We start from the raw sequence: 24,565 nt of genomic DNA on the forward strand, positions 1-24,565 counted from the left end.
TAGTTGCCCTGCAGGATTGACAGGGAGAAGGAAAGGGAAAAATTGGAAGAGGGAAAGGAGCTGATAATTATAAAAGAGTCCTAAGACCAGTTATTCTGTTGCCTTCATATTTCTTTTTTTAACACCCAATGGTGCAACCTATATTTCTTCTGCTTTTCTACCTATAATTCATATTCCAGTGTCCAGTGGGTGACTGGATGGGTGAAAGTGGCTTCGATTTATTTCTTCCCTGCTCGCTGTATCACTATATATTTTTTAAGCTACTTGTTGAAGTGTTCAGTTACACTTTCAAAACGTGCAACAGAAATTCTGACTGGATGGAAATAGCTGGAAGGATATTAGAAAATATGATCAAAGTAAATTCTTTTAAGTAAAGGATTGTTTTCACTTGTAGGGGCTAGGAATTTAAACCATGAAGATCTGAGATCTAACACATTAAGTTACTGGTAGTCTCATATTTCAAAGTGTCAATTAAATAATAATGCATAACCCTTCTGGTCAACAAGTATATCTATGTTTGTTATTTATTACATATTCATCATATGATATATAAGAAATCCTCAGTTACTGCATTTTCTTTTACCCTATTTTCTTTACATTGTAAGCATCTTAGCTCTTCATTTCGTTCTATCCCTCATTCTTTGTGCCAGCCAATCGCACTCGCCTATTTAATTCTTGGAATACACATCACACTATGTATCTTGCTTTTCTCTCTGCTTAGAAATCTTTTCCCATATTTCCCATAGTAGTTTCCTAGTCATCTTTCAAGTGTCAACTTGTAGAATTATTTCCTGATTTCCCAACCAAGAATAAGGTCTATTTTTAGTTGCTATACACTCTCATAGGACCCTATCCTGAGTTTCCTATACTTCTTCACTGTTCATCCTTTTAAATATATTGAAAACTCTTTAAAGGCAAAAACTGTATTTATCTCATTTGCTTCCATAGAACCCAGGATCTACCACATTGTCTTTCATGTAGCAGGCTGTCAATAAATTGGTGAATAAATGAATGGGTTTTAGGATTCCTTTGAAATAGTAATTCCATAATTTCTTAAAAGAGTCACTCTTTTATGAGCGACTGTATACACACACACAAAGGAAACCCTTTTCCATGGGCTGTAAAATGCCCTGTGTGGAACCAGAAGGTATAGACCTGCTCATCTGTGATTGGCCCACGATAATATTTAGGACATGGAAAGGGCATCGGAATGTAACCAAGCAACTCACTAAAATGTGAGAAATTTATTTAATCACCCATATCCTTGTTCATTAAATGCTAGAAACAAATTAGGCTTTTTCCCTATGCAATTGTTTAATCTATTGTTTGGATTGATCAGAAAATTCAGCAAGAGTTGTTAAGCCCAGTGCAAGAACATATTTAATTAGAACCAAACCAGAGATAGTGGCCTCCAAGGTGATAGATTTTCAATTTAATATAATGAACATTTATTCTCTGATGCTAATTTGGGTCTTTACTTATATAAGTAAAACTCTGACATAACTACAGGCATTACGCCCTGCCCATGTTTCCCAATATATATTCATATCACACTGGGAATTCTCCAGGAACCAAACCTTGGTTAATATTTCCACGCTAACACATGTAAGGCAATTATAGGGGCTAACAGAAGTTTAAAAAAATTTAAATAGATCTTGATTCATAACTTTGATTATTATGCTGCACATCTTGGGAGATTTCAATGTGATTTTCACCATGGTATATTTCCACTTTTGCACTTTAAGTCTGACTTAAACTCCTTGACCTTTACTCATTTTCCTTCTCCTTGACCTTTATTCATTTTCCTTCTCTAAGACTGTGCCCTGAGTCTAAGACAAAAAGCAGTGTGGTCCACCCAGATTCCCAGGAACGCCCCCAGTAAGATTCAGATAGTTATGCTTTTTAAGAATATCAGTCCTTTTTTCTCCATGACATTTTATTAAACAATAGGGATACTTTTTATTTGTTGATTTTTCATTGAAAGTGAGATGCTGTGGATTAAATATTTCCTGGATATACCTGAGAAATATTACTGATATTTAGGAGAAAATGGGCCAGTCAAACATTAGAGTTTTCACATGTTAGAAAAAAACAAAATACATATTTTTTTGGTATAGAACACATTAAATAATAGTTGTATGCTTGAAATGAATACCCCAACACAATTTTTTCTCTTGTACTAAAAAATTAATTAGAGATGTCTTTTTAATTGAAATAAAATAAATCCAAATGCTACTCAAGCAAATATATTTATATTTAATGATTCTAACACATTTACAAGATGCTGCAAGTAATTGGTATCTGGAACCTTTTTATTATATTGAGTCCTGTAACATAGCTTAAAATTTCTTCTAATGTTTAAGTAGATCATACAAGGTAAGATTGTCTAAATTATATAGTTTAGTGAATGTCATCCAAACATATCAACCTGTTTCTCATTAAGAACATAATCTGCCTTCTTATCATGATTAAGAAGAAGAAATGTTTCCAATGAAATATTTTGCCAAGTAGCTTAGTTCAAAATATTACAACTATTCATGTGGAAAATTAGAAACTACAGTACTGGTGATTCTTTTTACATTCACTTTTTTTTTTTTGCGGTACGCGGGCCTCTCACTGTTGTGGCCTCTCCCGTTGCGGAGCACAGGCTCCGGACGTGCAGGCTCAGCAACCATGGCTCACCGGCCCAGCAGCTCCGCGGCATGTGGGATCCTCCCGGACCGGGGCACGAATCCGCGTCCCCTGCATCGGCAGGCGGACTCTCAACCACTGCGCCACCAGGGAAGCCCTACATTAACTTTTCAACAGCCAGTGTGTACCCAGTCCCTAGTAAAATCAAGGTGTACCTTGGTCCAATTAAAATAATGTTTATCCAAAGATATGCTGGCAACAATATGTGCATTCACTACAAGTGCCGAGCATCACAAAACAGCATGATCTTTCATTCAAAAGCACAGCTCTTTGACCAGTTAAAGAATTAAGCATCAGAGAAATGTTACATGGTCCAGGGACTTATGTAATGTAGTGGAAGCTCCAGTGCTTTTTAAAATCATATCTTACATGTAGAATAAGCTTGGATAAGTCACCTAATACTAGTTAATTTCTCAAGCTTCATTATTGGAACATAGCTGTAAAATGGGAAAGCTTTTTAACCTATACATTGTGCAGAAGAAGCAGGTGTTAAGTCTGGTCACGACTGTTGGAAATGAATGCTAAGACTACGCAAAATAAAACAGCCATACGATTTTCATCAATAATAGAAATATCACTTTTTTAACAAAAGCATCCAAAATGAAAATTATGCCTAATAATAAGAGACAGACAGGAAAAATGGGAGAAATTGAGGCCATGTCGACTATTCAGCACACATAACGTAGAAATAAACGGGTCCCATTTCATTTAACGAGTATATATTGTGCACTTATAAATGTCCTTGTTTAAGTACTGTGAGGAATATAAAAATACATAATGTAAAATCCCTCTGCTCAAAGAGCATGAGAGCACCCAGCAAAAACTATATGTATCCAGCTACAGCCTTGCAATTAGGAAAAGGTTAAGGAAATTTTTTCCCCTTCTTTCCGAAATATCGCTATTTTATAACCAAAAGAACAATGCAACTTTTCCAATGATATAATTGTAGCTCAAAGTCGCTATTTTTGTTACTGCTCTTATTCTGGTTATTATTTCTTTATTAATTTTTATTGGAGTATAGTTGGTTTACAATGTTGTGTTAGTTTCTGCTGCACAGCAAAGTGAATCAGCTATATGTATACATCCCCTTCTTTTTGGATTTCCTTCCCATTTAGGTCACCACTGAAAAGATGCTCAACATCACTAATTATTAGAGAAATGTGAATCAAAACTACAATGAGGTATCACCTCATACTGGTCAGAATGGCCATCGTCAAAAAAATCTACAAACAATAAATGCTGGAGAGGGTGTGGAGAGAAGGAAACCCTCCTACACGGTTGGTGGGAATGTAAATTGATACAGCCACTATGGAGAACAGTATGGAGGTTCCTTAAAAAAATCTAAGTTACTTTTTATTCATCTGTATTGGTCTAATTCTTGTACTAACTCAAAACATTTAAAAATATAATTACAGTATGTCATGGGTCGGAGGAAAAGCATACTTAAGAGTGTGATGTCATGGAGAAAGTTCAGTACTTGGAGAGAGGTAAGATCTTCTTTCAGATCCAGTTCTATTACTGGTTTGATGACTGGGCAGCCGATACAAGATCTTGTTTTCCTGTCTTTACAGGTATGATATAGCAAAACAATGCACCTAACCTACATCTTATGGCTAAGAGAATTCAGTGAGAAAATATCTATAAATAGCAAACCACTCTTTAAACTTACGTTGCCATTATTATCACCTCATATCATTACTAAAGGTAACATGGTCCAGCTATGCCTACACTAAGGATTCATTCTCACTGTAGGGACTGCTTTTAATATAGCCAACATATGCAACATGGGCATCAGTGATTGTGCCCTCTAGGAGGACAAATATGGTTCAAGAAATGCATATGTGTGGATGGTAACAGGAAAGGGATAGAAAAGTTATTAATATTTTTCATCTGAAATTATCATAGCATAAAAAATTACCAGTCCTTATTTGTTGGTGACTCTAGGAGTTGGTGGGTTTTTGTGTGACTCTTTCCAGAGAGGTGTCACTTCATCTTGGTCCACGTAGTATCGTTAGAATTATACTCTAGTGTGGACCCCAAGACAGTCAGAGTACCCTCCAGGTTTTTGGAACACTTTCTGTACTAGACAACTCAGGTTTACCAGAACCAATTTCCTAAAGACCTAGGAATGACACCAGAAGAAAGAGTGTTTGTTTTTTTAGTTAAATGGATTCTTGATGAGAGAGTTATTATCTGGCAAATAAATCTCTTTAGAGTGGCAGACTAAACGACTATGACAGAATAAACGTTATTTCAGCTTCAGTCCCACTTCATTTCTTTTCGAAAGATAAATTCATAATCAGTGTAAAAGAACATACTTCAGTAACCCAGTACCTGTTTCCACTCCCCAGAACCACGCAGAGGTAGAGCCAGTACACACGCAGCCAGCCATTAAATTGAAACTCAGTCTACTAATATTTCTCTATGTTGAGGTCATGCAGATTTGTGGGTCTTTTTATTGCTACAAACCTATAATTTGCCTTAGAGATTTTTTTCAAAAATTCTCTTTCTTAATATTTGTGCCAAATACTCATATTCTAGAAACCTTCTCTGCACTTTTTTAAGCTTCTCATGTGTTCACTTCTTCTAAACGTGGACGCTTTCATACCTGAATTATAGAGTATACGCTAGCACATTGTATCCACTAGAAGATTTAAAATCCATGAAAATAAGCAGCTGTCTTTGCAGCCTCTACAGCATGAAGCAGTGTGTCAGGGTGTTTTGCACATGGCAGACAGTTAGAAAATATTTTCTAAAAGAATAAGTGGGTGAATAGACAAAACCAGCCATTTAGTAATTATTTCTAGACATAAGGGTTTCAGAGAGATTTTAGGTCAAGGACTGATTGCCATAAAATTTGTTTGCATAAAAAAAGTTACTTGTGAAGTAAACATTAATTAAACAACATTTTCAGGCAGATTTAAAAATCAATCCATAGAAATAGTTCGTTGTTTCTATTAATAACAGTATCTTTTTATAAAACAAAATGTTCTTTATAGTAACAAAAATGAGGCAGATTTTTCATTCCAAGTCTAATATGCATTAGATTATTTTAGTTATTGCTATTTATTCTATACATGATAGAAGGATAAAGCACAAACCATCAATATAGCTGCAGAATTCAACTATCTACATTCAAGAAACAGAGAGAGGGGAAAGGAGGGAGGGTGGAAAGGGTGAAAGAAATCAAAGAAAAGAAAAGAAAAAACAAAGTAAAGAAAGGAAAAGAAAGCAGGGGAGGAAGAAAAAAGGAAGGAAGGAAAGAAGGAAGGAAGGAAAGGGAGAAAAAAGAAATTTCCAGGGGTAGCAGCAACACACCCTACTTTTAACTCCCCATTTGGGAAAAAGAAACTTTCCCACAAACTTAACTCATCTGCATGTTAATGGAAAAATATTTCCATTTTGCCGACATCTATTATAGACTGTGTTTGACCCAACTCCCTGCTATTTCAGAAATAGTCATTAGAATTTAATATTGCAGTCTGTTGCATTCAGTCTGAATATTTTAAATACAGAGGAGGAAATGATTCTGCAAGAGAAAATGCTGGAAAATGCTGTATTTAATTAATGCCCAAGGGAAGGCATGAAAAAGAAAACAATGGGAGTTGTCACATACTAATTTTAAACACTGTTTACCAGATTTACTTACTGTTTTAGCCTCCCACACAGCAGCGTGACTATAGCAGGGCTGTTCCACACTTGGCTTCTGAAATTCAGTGTGAGTAATAGGACACAAAGGATAGACGAAGAAGCTGCACTTTAATGCAGCTAAACGCTGAGGCTTGGGGCAGACCCTCAGTATAAACACCTGCTCATATGCAAACAGATGTAAAGAACACTCTCTGCTTAATCTAGCAGAACAGCTATTTGGAGCCTTACAAGGCAGGGAGCTACTTGGCTGGTATAACACGTTTGATTCAGGCTTGATCAAGCCAGTTGAGTCCAAATTAATCTTAAAAGAGTAGTTTATACATTTTTCTCTTCTAAATGAAGAGCTGTTTCTATGAAGAAAAAGAGCATGAAAGAGTATAAGGTAGATTCTTTCTCTCCCTGTCTTCCCACGTGGTTAGAAGAGGCAGGTCGAGGTTCTGAGCTGGACTGAATTCATGTAAAAGTCTACTTAGCAAGAGGCAGAGACTCTGACATTGGATGCCACCAGTGCATCAATACGATCATATAAAAAGAAGGGGAAAGGAACTACCATGGGGATTGCCGGACTGGATGCCTTGCCTGAATGTAATCTATTTCATATTCACAATAATTAAACGAGGTAAATCGTATCCTTATTTATCCATGAAAATTCTTAGACAAGCAACTTGCCAACCAGAACCCTAAACTGAGTTTCTACTTCAAGCCCGCGCTGCTTCCACTCATCATGCGTCTTGTGAAATAGAATTGAGCTTATTGGAGGTAACTGTATTTATTTCTGTTCATCTACCAAGTCTGACAGCCAGTCCACCGTTACACAGTCACACTGTGGTTCTATATGTTTGCAGTCCAAATTAATCTTGAAAGAGTAAGAAAACGATGGGAGCTGTCCTTCTCTCTGCACATCACTCTCTGATGCGGGCTAAGTCCCGGTCTTTGACTTGTACTCTGCAAACATCTCCAGGTCTTTGCAAAATTTTACCATGGGGGTAAGATGTGGGGATAGGGAAGAGAAAATCAGACATCCTGAGCTGTATAGTTCCCCCGCACCAAATTCTTTACCCTCCCAGAACCTCAGAATGCGACCTTATTTGGACATAGGGCTGTTTGCAGATGTAACTAATTAAGATGAAATTAGACTGGATTAGGGTGGCCCTAATCCAACGCGACCGGTGTCCTTATAAGAAAAGAAGCAGCACAGACAAGTCCATATGAACACAGAGGCAGGGACTGGAATGATGTCTCCTCAAGCCAAGGAAAGGCCAAGCATCACCATCATCATCAGAGGCTAAGAGGAGGCCAGGACAGGTCCTCCCATAGAAGCTTCATAGAGGGCGTGGTCCTGCTACTGCCTCGATTTCAGAATTTTAGCTTCCAGCACTGTGAGACAGTAGATTTCTATTGTTTTAAGTCTTGAAGTTTGTGGTAAGCTGTTACTGCAGCCCTAAGCGAATACACCAGGTAACTGGTTTTACTGACTGAAGACTTATTTCACATGTTCTCCTGTAATCTATCTATGCATACCCAAGAACTCTGACTTTCCTTCCAAGTCAAAAAGTCTTTCTCTGTCCAAATGCTTTCTTTTCTACGCTAAAATGTCAAGCACCTTTGATCTTATCTGTTCTTTACCTCATCTTCCTGCAAACCTCTTTTTTTTTTTTTTTTTTTTGCAGTACATGGGCCTCTCACTGCTGTGGCCTCTCCTGCTGCGGAGCACAGGCTCCAGACGCACAGGTCCAGCGGCTACGGCTCACAGGCCCAGCCGCTCCGCAGCTTATAGGATCTTCCCGGACCGGGGCACAAACCTAGGTCCCCTGCATCGGCAGGCGGACTCCCAACCACTGCGCCACCAGGGAAGGCCCCTGCAAATCTCTTGAAAACCTTGACATACAGATAAATCTCAAATAATTTTCCAAAAACAGAGTTGGAAGAGAGGTGAGAAATGGAAGATTCCTTGAAAGTGAGAAGCTCAGGATTCAGAAGAAGAAGGAATGTGGTCTCAACTCTCCTTGGCATATTTCTTACATGGGCAGCGAAATGAGAGATTTGGATTTCAACCAGGAGATCAGAAAGGACTGATGGTTCTGATTTTTCATTCTTCTCTCAGGATAGGCAGCAAATCACAGAGAGAGGGCCATCCTTTATGCTATTTTACACTGCAATCGCTGAAATGATTTGCAATTCCAGACTTAAGAGTAGGTGTTAAAATTGAACCATATACAGTAGTGTGTATCTGTTAATCACACACTACTATATATAACATAGATAAACAACAAGGACCTACTGTATAACACAGGGAACTATATTCAATATCTTGTAATAATCTTTTAATGTAATAACCACCATATGGAAAAAAACCTGAAAAGAATACACACACACACACACACACACACACACACATATATATATCTGAATCACTTTGCTGTACACCTGAAACTAACACAACATTGTAAATCAACTATACTTCAACTATACTTTATATAATTAAAAAATACTGAACCATATAACTGAGATTGGGCTTTCAATTACTCAAGTCGTTGATGACCTACCTTTTTGCCCTTTTCGTAGAAACTAACAAAAAGGTGAACAGTCTCCTGCTGTCCTCTGAAGCTTCTTGTCAGGTAGGCGGGCGTCATGGGACTATGCCAGCAAGTTTTGTGGCAGCCCAGTGACCCTGCTGAGATGCCGTCTGCTCTCTGAGCCCTGGAATCTCGACTGCAATTACCTGTCAAAGTCAGGGATAGTTCAAGTCTTGCATTTATACTGACAATATATTTTACCCCCAAATCAGGACACAGTGCCTGACAGGTACAGCTATACCTATGGGAACAATGAAACAGGATACTTAAATTCAAGACTGTCCTAGAAAATCTGAGACATGTCTCAGTCTGAAGGTACCTGATCTGCTGGATGCCTTTGGTACTGTGAAAGAAAAGTTAAATATGGACTCAGTTTGTCTTAAAATGAAAAGGCATGAGTCATTAAGATAAACTTAAATTACATCAAGTATTTTAATTTTGATCTCAGACTGCTGAAAAATTCTTTTATTATATTACCATATAATGTATATTATATAATTATATGCTATATAAATCTTTATATTTTAAAAATAATATTAAAACAGGAAGCAAAACTTACTGTTGAGAAGCTGTATATATGCTAATACTAGTACCTTTTCCACTCTCTGTTAGTATTCGGGTCAGACTGAAGATAATGATAAAAATAACAGCTGCTATTAGCAATGCAGTGCATTCTACGCACTTGGCATGTTGTGTGTGTTAAGGCTTCTGCATGCACTGTTGCATCTAATTCCTGCAATAACCCAGGACGCAAGCATTTTAACTTCATTTTATGAATGAGGAAATTTAAGCCCAAAATCACACAGCTAAAAAACCACAGAGCAGGATTTTAATCCAGTCCCTCTAAATACAAAGAATCTGGCCATGGCCACAATGATACATGAGAAATTAGAGTTCTCTAGAATATAATTTAAATGAGACTGTCTTCCATTTGTTTTCTACCTGACAGATGATGTAACTATGGCAACCACCCCCAATCTCAATTCCCAGAAGGTTAGCCACAGCTTCACCCTTTCCACTCCCACATTAAGAACCATCAGAAAGCAAGTGAAGGAGAAGAAGAGGAGGAAGTGGGGAGGGAGAGGGAAGAAAGAAAGAAAGAAAGAAAGAAAGAAAAAAGAAAGGAAGGAAGGAAGGAAGGAAGGGAGGAAGGAAGGGAGGGAGGAAGGAAGAAAGGAAGGAAGAAAGAGGAAGGAAGGAAGAGGAAGAAAGAAAGAAAGAAAAAAAAGAAAGAAAGAAAGAAAAGGAAAGAAAGAAAAGGAAAGTAAGTACATGAGAATGAAGGGAATAACCAGTGGATCTGCTTTATTTGATGGGAAAGTAATGTTTATTTCCCTTACTGCATTAAGAAATTATCTGAAACAAAATAGGATAAAAGAAATCAGTATGAGACTTAAGGCATATTCAACATGGTAGGACATTATTGTTTATGAAAGAGAAGTAAAGGATGAAAGAGATGTGGATCATGGACATTTTCGTTTTCAGTGATGAGGATTTTATTTTATTTAAATGTGGTCAAAATGTAAGAAATAGAAGCACTTTATATTCAATATACAGACATGCTATGGATTGGCTCATGTATATATGGTACAGATTTTTATTTCATGAACAAGAAACTGTAACTATTGAAAAGGGTTAATCAATTTTGTTTTTTATTTTTGAGAGAGTCTAGTTTACTTTGTTCATTAACCATACCCCCAAAATATACATAATTATTTTAGTAACAATATGTGCTTGCTTTTTGACAAAGGACAATTTTACTGATTAAAAACCAGGCTGCCATACTTAAATATGTAGCAGTTACCATGGAAACAATTTTACTTTGACTCAGAGCATATCTTGTTTTAGGGAGACTAGCCCGTTGTTATGGCAATGAGAACTTGAGCATTTTTCCCACAAGAAGCATAGCAGAGGATAAATAATAGGGTCGCCAGTCATGAAGCGTATAGGAATGTGAGTGTGCTTACCTTAGGTATTATGGAGTCACAGCTGGGAAAGACACCAGATGCCATTCTAGTCTTGTTAGGAAATCTCTTGTCCCATGTGGCTCCCTTGTTTTATTTTTAACTGTAAGAAAAAATAATAATGCTTGAAATTTTCCTCATTGAAGGCAACAAATTCAAATCGTTGTTTCTATGACAACCGTATATGATGTTTCATTAAAACTTTAATAGAAACTATAGTTGAGATACTAGAAAAATCATGATTTATCAGCTATTTCAAGACATTATGGCAACGATGATGACAGCTATGAGAATCAAAGTGTACAGAATGTCTGCCATGTGTCTGGCATGGTTCCAAGAGTTTTTGCTATACTAACACATTAAAATTCTCATAATACCTCTCCTTGAGTGGGACATTATCAATATCTCCATTTTACAGAAAAGAAAACCGAAGCACCAAAAGGTCAATTAATTTATCCAAGGTGACAGAGTAAAGAAGTGCCAGATATATTAGTTTTAATTTTCTTATGATAATATTAAATTTAAAATACTTTAAATTACTTTAGTTATGTAAATATTTTAACAAATTAAAAACTAAATTATATTTGTATAATATAAAGTTTTTCTAAGAGGGAGGATAAATTTCAGACAGGAATTAACAATATAAACTTGAATTTAACTGAATTTAGTTTTTTGTCAAGAATAACCGTATGATGTTGCTATATTTAATCTTAGAGTTAATTAATATTTAAGTAATCTGGGGTCGTAAATATGAAAGCCTTATTCAGACTGTAAGATTCCCTGAGGGATTATTCTGAATATATTCATAAGCCTGAAATATATATGCAAATATGAAAATGGCAACTAAAAGATTTACTGTGATAGAACTCTAATTAAAATTGCAAAATATTTTATTTCAGGGGCTTATGCCTTTTCTCATCAAAAATGTTCACCCTTTTTAAACCAAAGGCATTTTTCTTACTAGTTTATGTGTTGCAGATGAATCATGAATTCATCTCATTTTAGTCTCTTAGGCAGTGATTACATAAGTGTTTCAATAAGAAAAATATTCATTCCACTTTCTGTCATTGAAAAAACTTGTGTTATTGAAAAAAATTGTTTTATCTGCTACATTTTTCCAGTGTAGGTAGGTGAATTTTTGATAAGTAAGTAGTTTTTTACAAAGATAATGGTTGACTTAATAAAGGTAATAGACACATAAAAAATCACTGCAATAAATATCTTCTAAATGCTGATATTAAAAGTACTCCCTTTTGAATAAGAAGTAGGACAAGAATGCTACTATTATCACCCCAATCACCATTGCACTGAGACCCAGCCAGACAACTGACACAAGCAAGAGTGGTTCACAGAGGGTTACCAGGTGTTCCTTTTATACTAACACTCAAAACACTTAATGCTTGATATTAAGATGTTCTTAAATAAAGAGCACTGCAAACAGTAATTTGATCAAATAGCAACTTGGGTCAGTAAAAGCCAGACTTCAGCTAATGGTTGTCACCGTGCCTGTGCTTCGGCTAACTTGCCAACGCACACATCACATGCACGTGCCGACACTCCCAACTCTTCCACAGCCAAAAATTCTACACCTTCGTTCTCCAGCTCGACTTACACCTGCATTATTAATTGTTCACACAATGCTTGTCCTCTATTTTCACGCTAGTTTTTAGTCTCAAACTCACAGATGCTCAGACCTGATTCACTGATAAAATGTATCCAGCTATGAACTTGATGCTTCAAATTGCAGAGGGCAACAGAGTTTGCTTCTAGGCATGCTCATTTCCTGATGACTGGAATCCTTAGGGAGTTGGTACTACTGTCTTGGACCTCAGGGAGAGGACCAAACTGGAGACACAAATGGGAAGCATCCACAAGTGTGTGTGTGTGTGTGTGTGTGTGTGTGTGTGTGTGTTAATGCTATCATGAGTACTTGTAGTATACAATGTTCTAAAGTAACTGCAATTTACTGATTATCAATTAGCACATGTATTGCTATATCTAGAAATCAGTTTAGGGAGAAAAATATAGTTTGCCCAAACTGGTACAATTAGTAAGCGATGGGGCTGAATAAAAGTCTCCTCAAAAATCTGTGTTCATTTCCCTATAGCAAAATAGCTCTCAAAAAATCTTTAAAATAGTTTTAGAAGAGAATTCTTAACTATATTATGGAAAGAATGTTTTGCTTATCAAACTGATGAAGTTATTGTAGAAACTCTGTGTTTATTTTTCTTCATTTTCCCACAAGACAATCATAACATTCCATCGGCACTTTATCATTTTAATAGATCCTAAGACTTTTTCTCCCTTGCTTCATAATTTTCTTTATCTCTTAAACCATATCTCTTTACATACATCAAATTTACCCAGTTTTTTCAAATCCATTTTTGAAGGAAAAAGCAGCTTTATTTTAACCTTGAATTTATTTACTCTCTCCACATCTCACCCCCCAAAAAAACTAAAGGTCTGTTTATAGAAGCTCCCTCCACTGAGTACATTAAGTCCAGCTATCAGGAAAAATTACTAAGCATACCAAAAGGCAAAAAAATATATACAATTTGAAAGGATAGAGTAAGCATCAGAACCAGACTCAGATAAGGCAGGGATGTTGGAATTATTGGACCCGGTAATTAAAATAACAGTGGTTAATATGCTAAAGATGCTAATGGGTAAAGTAGACAGCATGCAAGAAGATACATGTGATGTAGGGAGAGAGATGGAAATACTAAGAAGGAACCAGTAAGAAATGCTAGAGATCAAAAACACTGTAACAAAAATGTTAAATGCCTCCAATGGGCTCATTAGGACACAGGACATGGCTGAGGAGAGAATCTCTGAGCTCGAGGATATGTGAAAGGAATCCTCAAAACGAACAAAGAGAAAAATGACTCGAAAAAAAAAAAAAACAGAATATCTGAGAACTATGGGACAAGTACAAAAGGTATATCATAAGCATAAAGGATCTTCCAAAAGAAGAGAGAAAGGAACTGAAGAAATGTTTGAAAAATAATGACAAAATTTCCCCAAAATAAAGTCAGGAACCAAACCACAGATCCAGGAAGCTCAGAGAATGCCAAACAGGACAAATATCAAAACAAAACAAAACAAAACTATACCTGGGCATGCCATTTTCAGACTACAGAGAATTAAAGCTAAAGAAAGATCCTGAAAGAAATCAGAGGGAAAACCACTTTACATAGAGAGGGGCAAAGATAATAATTACATCCAAGTTTGCCTTAGGAACCATGCAAGCAAGAAGGGAGTGGAGTGAAATGTTTCAAGCACTGAGAAAAGCCCAGCAACCCAGAATTCTGCATCCAGTGTAATTAACCTTTCAAAGTGAAGGGAAAATAAAAATTGACAAACAAAAACTGAGAGAACTTGTCGCCAGTAGATCTGCCTTGCAAGAAATGTTAAAAGAGGTTCTTCAGAGAGAAGTAAAATGATATAGGTCAGAAACTAACAGCTACATAAAGAAAAGAAAAGCATCTGAGAAATAAAAGTGAAGGTAAAAGGAAAGCTTTTATTTTTTCTTAATTGGTCTAACAGATAATAGTTTGTTCAAAGTAGTAATAACAACAATATATTCAATTGTGTATGCTTATATGAGTGGAAATCGGTGACTGCAATGATACCAGGGATGGGAGGGAAGAATCAGCATTATTTTGTCATTTTAAGGTCCTCAAACTTAGCATAGTGTTATTCATAGCAACACTTGATACAGTGTTATTTAAAAATGGACTTGGATTAGTTATAAATGTATACTGCATTCTAGGGCAACCACTAAAAGAGAACTATAAGTGATTAAGCTAAGAAAGAAGAGAAAATGTAGTCATATAAAATGCTCAAAAAGCAGAAAAAAAGGTAGACAAATGTAGAAACAAAGAATAAGGGCAGCAAATAGAAAGCAGTAATAAATATGGTAGATGTAAATCCAACTATAACAATAATCACTTTGAATGTCAGTGGTCTAAATGCACCAATTAAAAGACAGAGATTAGGGGCTTCCCTGGTGGCGCAGTGGTTGAGAGTCCGCCTGCCGATGCAGGGGACACGGGTTCGTGCCCTGGTCCGGGAAGATCCCACATGCCGCGGAGCGGCTGGGCCCGTGAGCCATGGCCGCCGAGCCTGCACGTCCGGAGCCTGTGCTCCACAACGGGAGAGGCCACAACAGTGAGAGGCCCGCGTACCGCAAAAAAAAAAAAGACAGAGATTATCAGAGTCAAAACCTGAGACCCAACTTTAAGTTGCTGCAAGAAACCAATTTATACGTAAAGACACATAGAGACTAAAAGTAAATGGCTGGAGGAAAATATACCATGATAATATTAATCGACAGAAAACTGAAGAGGCTTCAAAGCACAGAAAGTTGTCAGGGATAAAGAGTGGCATGAGGTAGTGATAAAGGGGTCAGTTCTCCAACAGGACATAAAAATCCTTAACATATATATGCCTCACAACAGAGCATCAAAATACATGAAGCAAAAACTGATAGAAATGCAGGCTGAAATGGATGAATCCACTATATAGTTGAAGAATTTCTAACACCCCTCTCTCAGCAATGGACAGATTCAGCAGGAAGAAACTCAGTGAGGACACAGCTGACCTCAACAGCACCATCCACCAACTGGACATTAATGGACCACTTCATTCCAGGACAGCAGAATACACATTTTTCCCAAGTTCACGTGGCAGATTCAACAAGACAGAATTAACAGATGTAAAAGTACAGAAATCATAGACAGAGTTCTAAAGGGGCACACATATGAGTCAGTCACTTGGCTGAGAAAGGAATGTAAACCAGTATATGGAGCTTAGGGTGACTCTTCTTCTAAAGGTGAGACTACACTAGGTAGAGAAGGATCTCCACGTGCAAAGGTACGAAGGCATGACCCAGCATGGAACGTCTGGGAAGTCAGTCCTTACTCGGGGCTGTAAAGCAAAGCTGAGAAACAATAAGGAAAACAGTCAGGGGTTAGTTTAAGAAGTAAAGTGTGTACTTGTTGGGTAGTGAAAAAAGCCAGAACTAAGTAGGAATGTGTAACTTTAGACTGACCTGTCTTTTTAGCAGCTTTCCCGCAAAGGAAACAAGAAAGAGGATGGATAGATAAACATGTTGGTCAATAATTGTGTGTGTGTGTGTGTGTGTGTGTGTGTGTGTGTTGCTTGTTTATTTAAGATGGGAAAACTTTAAATGTGTCTTTTTGTCAAAAACCAACAATTGATGAACAAATCTTCTACCATTGGGAGAGAATGAGATTCAGGTTATGATAAGAGAGACATCTGCTGCTCTTGGAAACAGGAATTGTAGGGATGCAGAGGTTTGACGTAGGAGGTAAATATTTCTATGTAGGCAAAAGAGAGAGTCACACAGATATTAGATTATCTGATATTAGAGTCAGATATTAGATTATCTCTTCTAATAGCATAATGCAATAAAAAGCAGCACATATACATCTTCATGCAACTCACAGCCTGAAGTTTTTAATTCGTTCCTATTAGATGATTCACACTTTACCATCAAATATTATGATTTATCAAAAACGGAAAAATACTTGATTTTATATAAGAAATACTTTACTTTCTAAGAGTCTAGCCAGCAGTAGGGGGCAGGGAACATTCTGTCTTAATCTTATTAATGAGCTTTTGAAAGAGAATCTTGGAGCGTGATGCTCAGACCCTCCCTCTTTCCTTTCCACACAAACCAGCTGGCGTTCAGCTAGGGCTATTAAGTGGGCAGGTCTTTCTAGTTCTGGAGTTAAATGAATAAACCTACACTCATGAATTTCAGCTTCATCAGAAATAGAGATATTTTGGCTTGCATCTGCCAATTCTCTAGCCTATTTCTTTTTCTTTTTCTTTTTTTTTTAACATGGAGTATAATTGCTTTACATTGTTGTGTTGGTTTCTGCTGTACAGTGAAGTGAATCAGCTACAGGTATACATATATCCCCATATCTCCTCCCTCTTGTGTCTCCCTCCCTCCCACCCTCCCTATCCCACCCCTCTAGGTGGTCACAAAGCACCAAGCTGATCTCCCTGTGCTATGCGGCTGCTTCTCACTAGCTATCTATTTTACGTTTGGTAGTGTGTATATGTGTCCCTGCCACTCTCTCACTTCGTCCCATCTTCCCCTTCCCCTTCCCCATGTCCTCAAGTCCATTCTCTACATCTGCGGTTCTTACTTGGTTCAGAACTCCAGTGGGGAAGCTGGTATTATTTAGTGACCTCTTTCAGAGTCTACCACACACAAACTTCAGCTAAGCAATTAGAAAGTAGCTTAGTTTTGGTAGCTTTATATAAAAAAATATATTTCTTTTTTAGGATCTGTGGCAAAGTCTTTGTCAGGTCTATCCCTGGCTTGCTATTTGACCTTAAAAAACCACTCACCCTTTGCATGACTCAGTTTCCTCACATCTAAGATGAAAATAATCCCTGCCCTCCATACTTTGCATAAATACAGAGATATTAAAATGCGATTGGGGTCATGCCTCCTCCGGTCAGTAAACCACCCACTGCTCCCTAAAGGTCACCGTTAACCAGAATGCCAACACCAGAACTTACTTTGACCTGTTTTAGACGTTAAAAAACGGAATCATAGGCAAAGAAAAAGAGAGAGAGAATTGTAAAACAACAACGACAAAAACCCTAAAATGTTCACGATGTGTGAATCTGAAAAAGCACAAACATGACATTATTGGTCTCGCTGTGACCAGTGCATGTGTTCCATCCCAGCTGGTGTTACATTAGGTAAGACCAGTCCCCTCATCATATTTGTCCTGATCATGGCAACAGCCTCCTGAAAGGTCCCCTTGCCCGTCTGGGACTATTTCCTTCCCCTAATGGTTCGCATATTCAGTGCAGAAGAGAGATCATCCTTAAGGGAGAGGGTTTATCCTCACGAGTGGAGGCTGAGACACAATTTGTGTTCAGGTAGTTTATTGGGGAGCACGAGTGAGGGCAGGAGGGTCAGACCCGTGCAGAATTATTAAGGGGGGATGCTGACCCAACACAGCTGGATCCGCCCGGGACCCACCGTGGAACCCGCCGGCGCCCTCGGCATCCAGCCCTCAGGGTGGGTAGGAAGCGGACTCACTCCATGCCTTCCTCTTCCTGAGAGCTGCTCTTATCTGCGCTGGTGCCTCCAAGAGGGCGGAGGCAGGGGACACGTGAGCTTGGAGCTGAGACACCTGCGAGGTGACTTGAAGACACCACCTCCTGGGACTGGAGCTGGGAGCAAAGCGAGGGAGACGCCGAGAGACCAAGAGAGCCTCATTTGGGCCGAGGGAATCTGGATGCTCTTTTGTTTTCGTTTTTACTTTATTTTATTGAAGTATAGTTGAAAGACAAATACCATATGATATCACTCATATGTGGAATCTAAAATATGACGCAAATGAACTTATCTACGAAACAGAAACAGACTCACAGACATAGAGAACAGACTGGTGGCTGCCAAGTGGGAGGGGAGTGGGGGAGGGAAGTACTGAGAGTTCAGGGTTAGCAGATGCAAACTACTGCATATAGGATGGATAACCACCAAGGTCCTACTGTACAGACAGGGAGCTACATTCAATATCCTGTGATAAACCATCAGGGAAACGAATATGAAAAATAATATATATATATGCATAACTGAATCACTTTTCTGTACAGCAGAAATTAACACAACATTGGATGCTATTTCTTATTTCATGGATCTCATGAAACAGATTTATTTCAGCATATAAACTAGGGAATTTTTTATAAGAAAAAGTATACTATTTTAACTCATAAAATATGAAAACACAACAACAGATCATTTGGCAATAGATACAAACACTGAATCATTATGTTGTACACCTGTACATTATATTATATACTATAAAGTTATATGTCAATTATACCTCAATTAAAAAAAACACTATTTGAAATAAAATTGCTTTCCATTAAACAAACAAACGAATAAATAAAATTTTTAAAAAACTGACAGTATGTTTGTAAAAACTTAAGTTAAAAGTGAGCATAGGGATTGTGAGGGGAAGATGGCGGAAAAGTAGGCGGCAGAGATCACCTTCCTCCCCACAGATACACCAGAAATACATCTACACGTGGAACAACTCCTACAGAACACCTACTGAACGCTGGCAGAAGACCTCAGACCTCCCAAAAGGCAAGAAACCCCCCACGTACCTGGGTAGGGCAAAAGAAAAAAGAAAAAACAGAGAGAAAAGAATAGGGACGGCACCTGCACCAGTGGGAGGGAGCTGTGAAGGAGGAAATGTTTCCACACACTAGGAGCCCCTTTGCGGGCGGAGACTGTGGGTGGCGGAGCGGGGAGCTTCGAAGCCGCGGAGGAGAGCGCAGCCACAGGGGTGCAGAGGGCAAAGCGGAGAGATTCCCGCACAGAGGATCGGTGCCGACCGGCGCTCACCAGCCCGAGAGGCTTGTCTGCTCACCCACCGGGGCGGGCGGGGCTGGGAGCTGAGGCTCGGGCTTCGGTCGGAGCGCAGGGAGAGGACTGGGGTTGGCGGCGTGAACAGAGCCTGCAGGGAGCTAGTGCACCACGGCTAGGCGGGAGGGAGTCCGGGAAAGAGTCTGGACCTGCCGAAGAGGCAAGAGACTTTTTCTTACCTCTTTGTTTCCTGGTGCGCGAGGAGAGGGGATTCAGAGCGCTGCTTAAAGGAGCTCCAGAGACGGGCGCGAGCCGCTACTAAAAGCGCGGACCTCAGAGATGGGTGCGAGCCGCGGCTAAAAGCGCGGACCCCAGAGACGGGCGGGAGACGCTAAGGCTGCTGCTGCCGCCACCAAGGGGCCTGTGTGCGAACACAGGTCACTCTCCACACCCCTCTTCCGCGGAGCCTGTGCAGCCCACCACAGCCAGGGTCCCGGGATCCAGGGACAACTCCTCCGGGAGAACGCACGGCGGGCCTCAGGCTGGTGCAACGTCACGCCGGCCTCTGCCGCAACGTCACGCTGCGTCTGCCGCCGCAGGCCCGCCCCGCACTCCGTGCCCCTCCCTCCCCCCCCCCCCCCCCCGCCCCCGGCGTGAGTGAGCCAGAGCCACTGAATCAGCGGCTCCTTTAACCCCGTCCTGTCTGAGCGAAGAACAGACGCCCTCAGGCGACCTACACGCAGAGGCGGGCATGAGACGCTAAGGCTGCTGCTGCAGCCTTATTTTAGGGTCCCAGAAGAAGAAGAGAAAAAGAAAGGGACTGAGAAAATATTTGAAGAGATTATAGTTGAAAACTTGCCTAATATGGGAAAGGAAATAGTTTATCAAGTTCAGGAAGCACAGAGAGTCCCATACAGGATAAATCCAAGGTGAAACAGGCCAAGACACATATTAATCGAACTATCAAAACTTAAATGCAAAGAAAAAATATTAAAAGCAGCAAGGGAAAAACAACAAATAACACACAAGGGAGTCCCCATAAGGTTTACAGCTGATCTTTCAGCAGAAACTCTGCAAGCCAGAAGGGAGTGGCAGGACATATTTAAAGTGATAAAGGAGAAAAACCTGCAACCAAGATTACTCTACCCGGCAAGGATCTCATTCAGATTTGATGGAGAAATTAAAACCTTTACAGACAAGCAAAAGCTAAGAGAGTTCAGCAAGACCAAACCAGCTTTACAATAAATGCTAAAGGATCTTCTCTAGGCAAGAAACAGAAGAGAAGGAAAAGACCTACAATAACAAACCCAAAACAATTAAGAAAATGGGAATAGGAACATACATTTCGATAATTACCTTAAATGTAAATGGATTAAATGCTCCAACGAAAAGATGTAGACTGGCTGAATGGATAGATAAACAAGACCCATATATATTCCGTCTACAAGAGACCTACTTCAGACCTACAGACACATATGGACTGAAAGTGAGGGGATGGAGAAAGATATTCCATACAAATGGAAACTAAAAGAAAGCTGGAGTAGCAATTCTCATATCAGACAAAACAGACTTTAAAATAAAGACTATTAGAAGAGACAAAGGACACTACATAATGATCAAGGGATCGATCCAAGAGGAAGATATAATGATTGTAAATATTTATGCACGCAACATAGGAGCACCTCAATACATAAGGCAAATATTAACAGCCATAAAAGGGGAAATGGACAGTAACACATTCATAGTAGGGGACTTTAACACCCCACTTTCACCAATGGAAATATCATCCAAAATGAAAATAAATAAGGGAACACAAGCTTTAAATGATACATTAAACAGGATGGGCTTAATTGATATTTATAGGACATTCCATCGAAAAACAACAGAATACACATTTTTCTCAAGTGCTCATGGAAAATTCTCCAGGATAGACCATATCTTGGGTCACAAATCAAGCCTTGGTAAATTTAAGAACATTGAAATTGTGTCAAGTATCTTTTCCGACCACAATGTTATGAGACTAGATATCAATTACAGGAAAAGATCTGTAAAAAATACAAACACATGGAGGCTAAACAATACACTACTTAATAACGAAGTGATCACTGAAGAAATCAAAGAGGAAATCAAAAAATACCTATAAACAAATGACAATGGAGACACGATGACCAAAAACATATGGGATGCAACAAAAGCAGTTCTAAGAAGGAATTTATAGCAATACAATCCTACCTTAAGAAACAGGAAACATCTCGAATAAACAACCTAACTTTGCAGCTAAAGCAATTAGAGAAAGAAGAACAAAAAAAACCCAAAGTTAGCAGAAGGAAAGAAATCATAAAGATCACATCAGAAATAAATGGAAAAGAAATGAAGGAAACAATAGCAAAGATCAATAAAACTAAAAGATGATTCTTTGAGAAGATAAACAAAATTGATAAACCATTAGCCAGACTCATCAAGAAAAAAAGGGAGAAGACTCAAATCAATAGAATTAGTAATGAAAAAGGAGAAGTAAAAACTGACACTGCAGAAATACAAAAGATCATGAGAGATTACTACAGGCAATTCTATGCCAATAAAATGGACAACCTGGAAGAAATGGACAACATCTTAGAAATGCACAACCTGCCAAGACTGAATCAAGAAGAAATAGAAAATATGAACAGACCAATCACAAGCACTGAAATTGAAACTGTGATTAAAAATCTTCCAACAAACAAAAGCCCAGGACCAGATGGCTTCACAGGCGAATTCTATCAAACATTTAGAGAAGAGCTAACACCTATCCTTCTCAAACTCTTCCAAAATATAGCAGAGGAAGGAACACTCTCAAACTCATTCTTTAAGGCCACCATCACCCTGATACCAAACCAGACAAAGATGTCACAAAGAAAGAAAACTACAGGCCAATATCACTGATGAACATAGATGCAAACATCCTCAACAAAATACTAGCAAGTAGAATCCAACAGCACATTAAGAGGCTCATACACCATGATCAGATGAGGTTTCTTTCAGGAATGCAAGGGTTCTTCAATATACGCAAATCAATCAATGTGATACACCATATTAACAAATTGAAGGAGAAAAACCATATGGTCATCTCAATAGATGCAGAGAAAGCTTTCGACAAAATTCAATACCCATTTATGATAAAAACCCGCCAGAAAGTAGGCATAGAGGGAACTTTCCTCAACATAATAAAGGCCATATATGACAAACCCACAGCCAACATCGTCCTCAATGGTGAAAAACTGAAAGCATTTCCACTAAGATCAGGAACAAGACAAGGTTGCCCACTCTCACCACTCTTATTCAACATAGGTTTGGAAGTTTTAGCCACAGCAATCAGAGAAGAAAAGGAAATAAAAAGTATCCAAATTGGAAAAGAAGTAAAGCAGTCACTGTTTGCAGAGGACATGATACTATACATAGAGAATCCTAAAGATGCTACCAGAAATCTACTAGATCTAATCAATGAATTTGGTAAAGTAGCAGGATACAAAATTAATGCACACAAATCTCTGGCATTCCTATACACTAATGATGAAATATCTGAAAGTGAAACCAAGAAAACACCCCCATTTACCATTGCAACAAAAAGAATTAAACATCTAGGAATAAACCTACCTAAGGAGACAAAAGACCTGCATGCAGAAAACTATAAGACACTGATGAAAGAAATTAAAGATGATACAAATAGATGGAGAAATATACCATGTTCTTGGATTGGAAGAATCAACATTGTGAAAATGACTCTACTACTCAAAGCAATCTACAGATTCAATGCAATCCCTATCAAACTACCACTGGCATTTTTCACAGAACTAGAACAAAAATTTAACAATTTGTATGGAAACACAAAAGCCCCTGAATAGCCAAAGCAATCTTGAGAACGAAAAACGGAGTTGGAGGAATCAGGCTCCCTGGCTTCAGGCTATGCTACAAGCTACAGTAATCAAGACAGTATGGTACTGGCACAAAAACAGAAATGTAGATCAATGGAACAGGATAGAAAGCCCAGAGATAAACCCACACACATATGGTCACCTTATCTTTGATAAAGGAGGCAGGCATGTACAGTGGAGAAAGGACAGCCTCTTCAGTAAGTGGTGCTGGGAAAACTGGACAGCTACATGGAAAAGTATGAGATTAGAACACTCCCTAACACAATACACAAAAATAAACTCAGAATGGATTAAAGACCTAAATGTAAGGCCAGAAACTATCAAACTCTTAGAGGAAAACATAGGCAGAACACTCCATGACATAAATCAGAGCAAGATCCTTTTTGACCCACCTCCTAGAGAAATGGAACTAAAAACAAAAATAAACAAATGGGACCTAATGAAACTTCAAAGCTTTTGCACAGCAAAAGAAACCATAAACAAGACCAAAAGACAACCCTCAGAATGGGAGAAAGTATTTGCAAATGAAGCAACTGACAAAGGATTAATCTCCAAAGTTTACAAGCAGCTCATGCAGCTCAATATTAAAAAAACAAACAACCCAATCCAAAAACGGGCAGAAGACCTAAATAGACATTTCTGCAAAGAAGATATACAGATTGCCAACAAACACATGAAAGAATGCACAAAATCATTAATCATTAGAGAAATGCAAATCAAAACTACAATGAGATATCATCTCACACCAGTCAGAATGGCCATCATCAAAAAATCTAGAAACAATAAATGCTGGAGAGGGTGTGGAGAAAAGGGAACACTCTTGCACTGCTGGTGGGAATGTGAATTGGTTCAGCCACTATGGAGAACAGTATGGAGGCTCCTTAAAAAACTACAAGTAGAACTACCATATGACCCAGCAATCCCACTACTGGGCATATACCCTGAGAAAACCATAATTCAAAAAGAGTCATGTACAACAATGGTCATTGCAGCTCTATTTATAATAGCCAGGAGATGGAAACAACCTAAGTGTCCATCATCGGATGAATGGATAAAGAAGATGTGTCATATATATACAATGGAATATTTACTCAGCCATTAAAAGAAACAAAATTGAGTTATTTGTAGTGAGGTGGATGGACATAGAGTCTGTCATACAGAGTAAAGTAAATCAGAAAGAGAAAGACAAATACCGTATGCTAACACTTGTATATGGAATCTAAGGGAAAAAATGTCATGAAGAGCCTAGGGGTAAGACAGGAATAAAGACACAGACCTACTAGAGAATGGACTTGAGGATATGGGGAGGGGGAAAGGTAAGCTGTGACAAAGTGAGAGAGTAGCATGGACATATATACACTACCAAACGTAAAATAGATAGCTAGTAGGAAGCAGCCGCAT

The 24,565-nt window shown here is 38.5% G+C and overlaps 1 long non-coding RNA gene across 1 annotated transcript in view; it reads right to left on the reverse strand.

The window, feature by feature from the left end:
* Positions 1–8,933, reverse strand: part of LOC132425263 (uncharacterized) — a 118,805-nt gene extending 109,872 nt beyond the window's left edge. The window contains exon 1 of the long non-coding RNA XR_009519410.1: positions 8,889–8,933. This is a non-coding gene — a long non-coding RNA (uncharacterized lncRNA). The remainder of the gene's footprint in view (positions 1–8,888) is intronic.
* Positions 8,934–24,565: the final 15,632 nt, after the last annotated feature.

This window comes from Delphinus delphis, chromosome 5 (assembly GCF_949987515.2).
Source record: "Delphinus delphis chromosome 5, mDelDel1.2, whole genome shotgun sequence".
Lineage (NCBI taxonomy): Eukaryota > Metazoa > Chordata > Mammalia > Artiodactyla > Delphinidae > Delphinus > Delphinus delphis.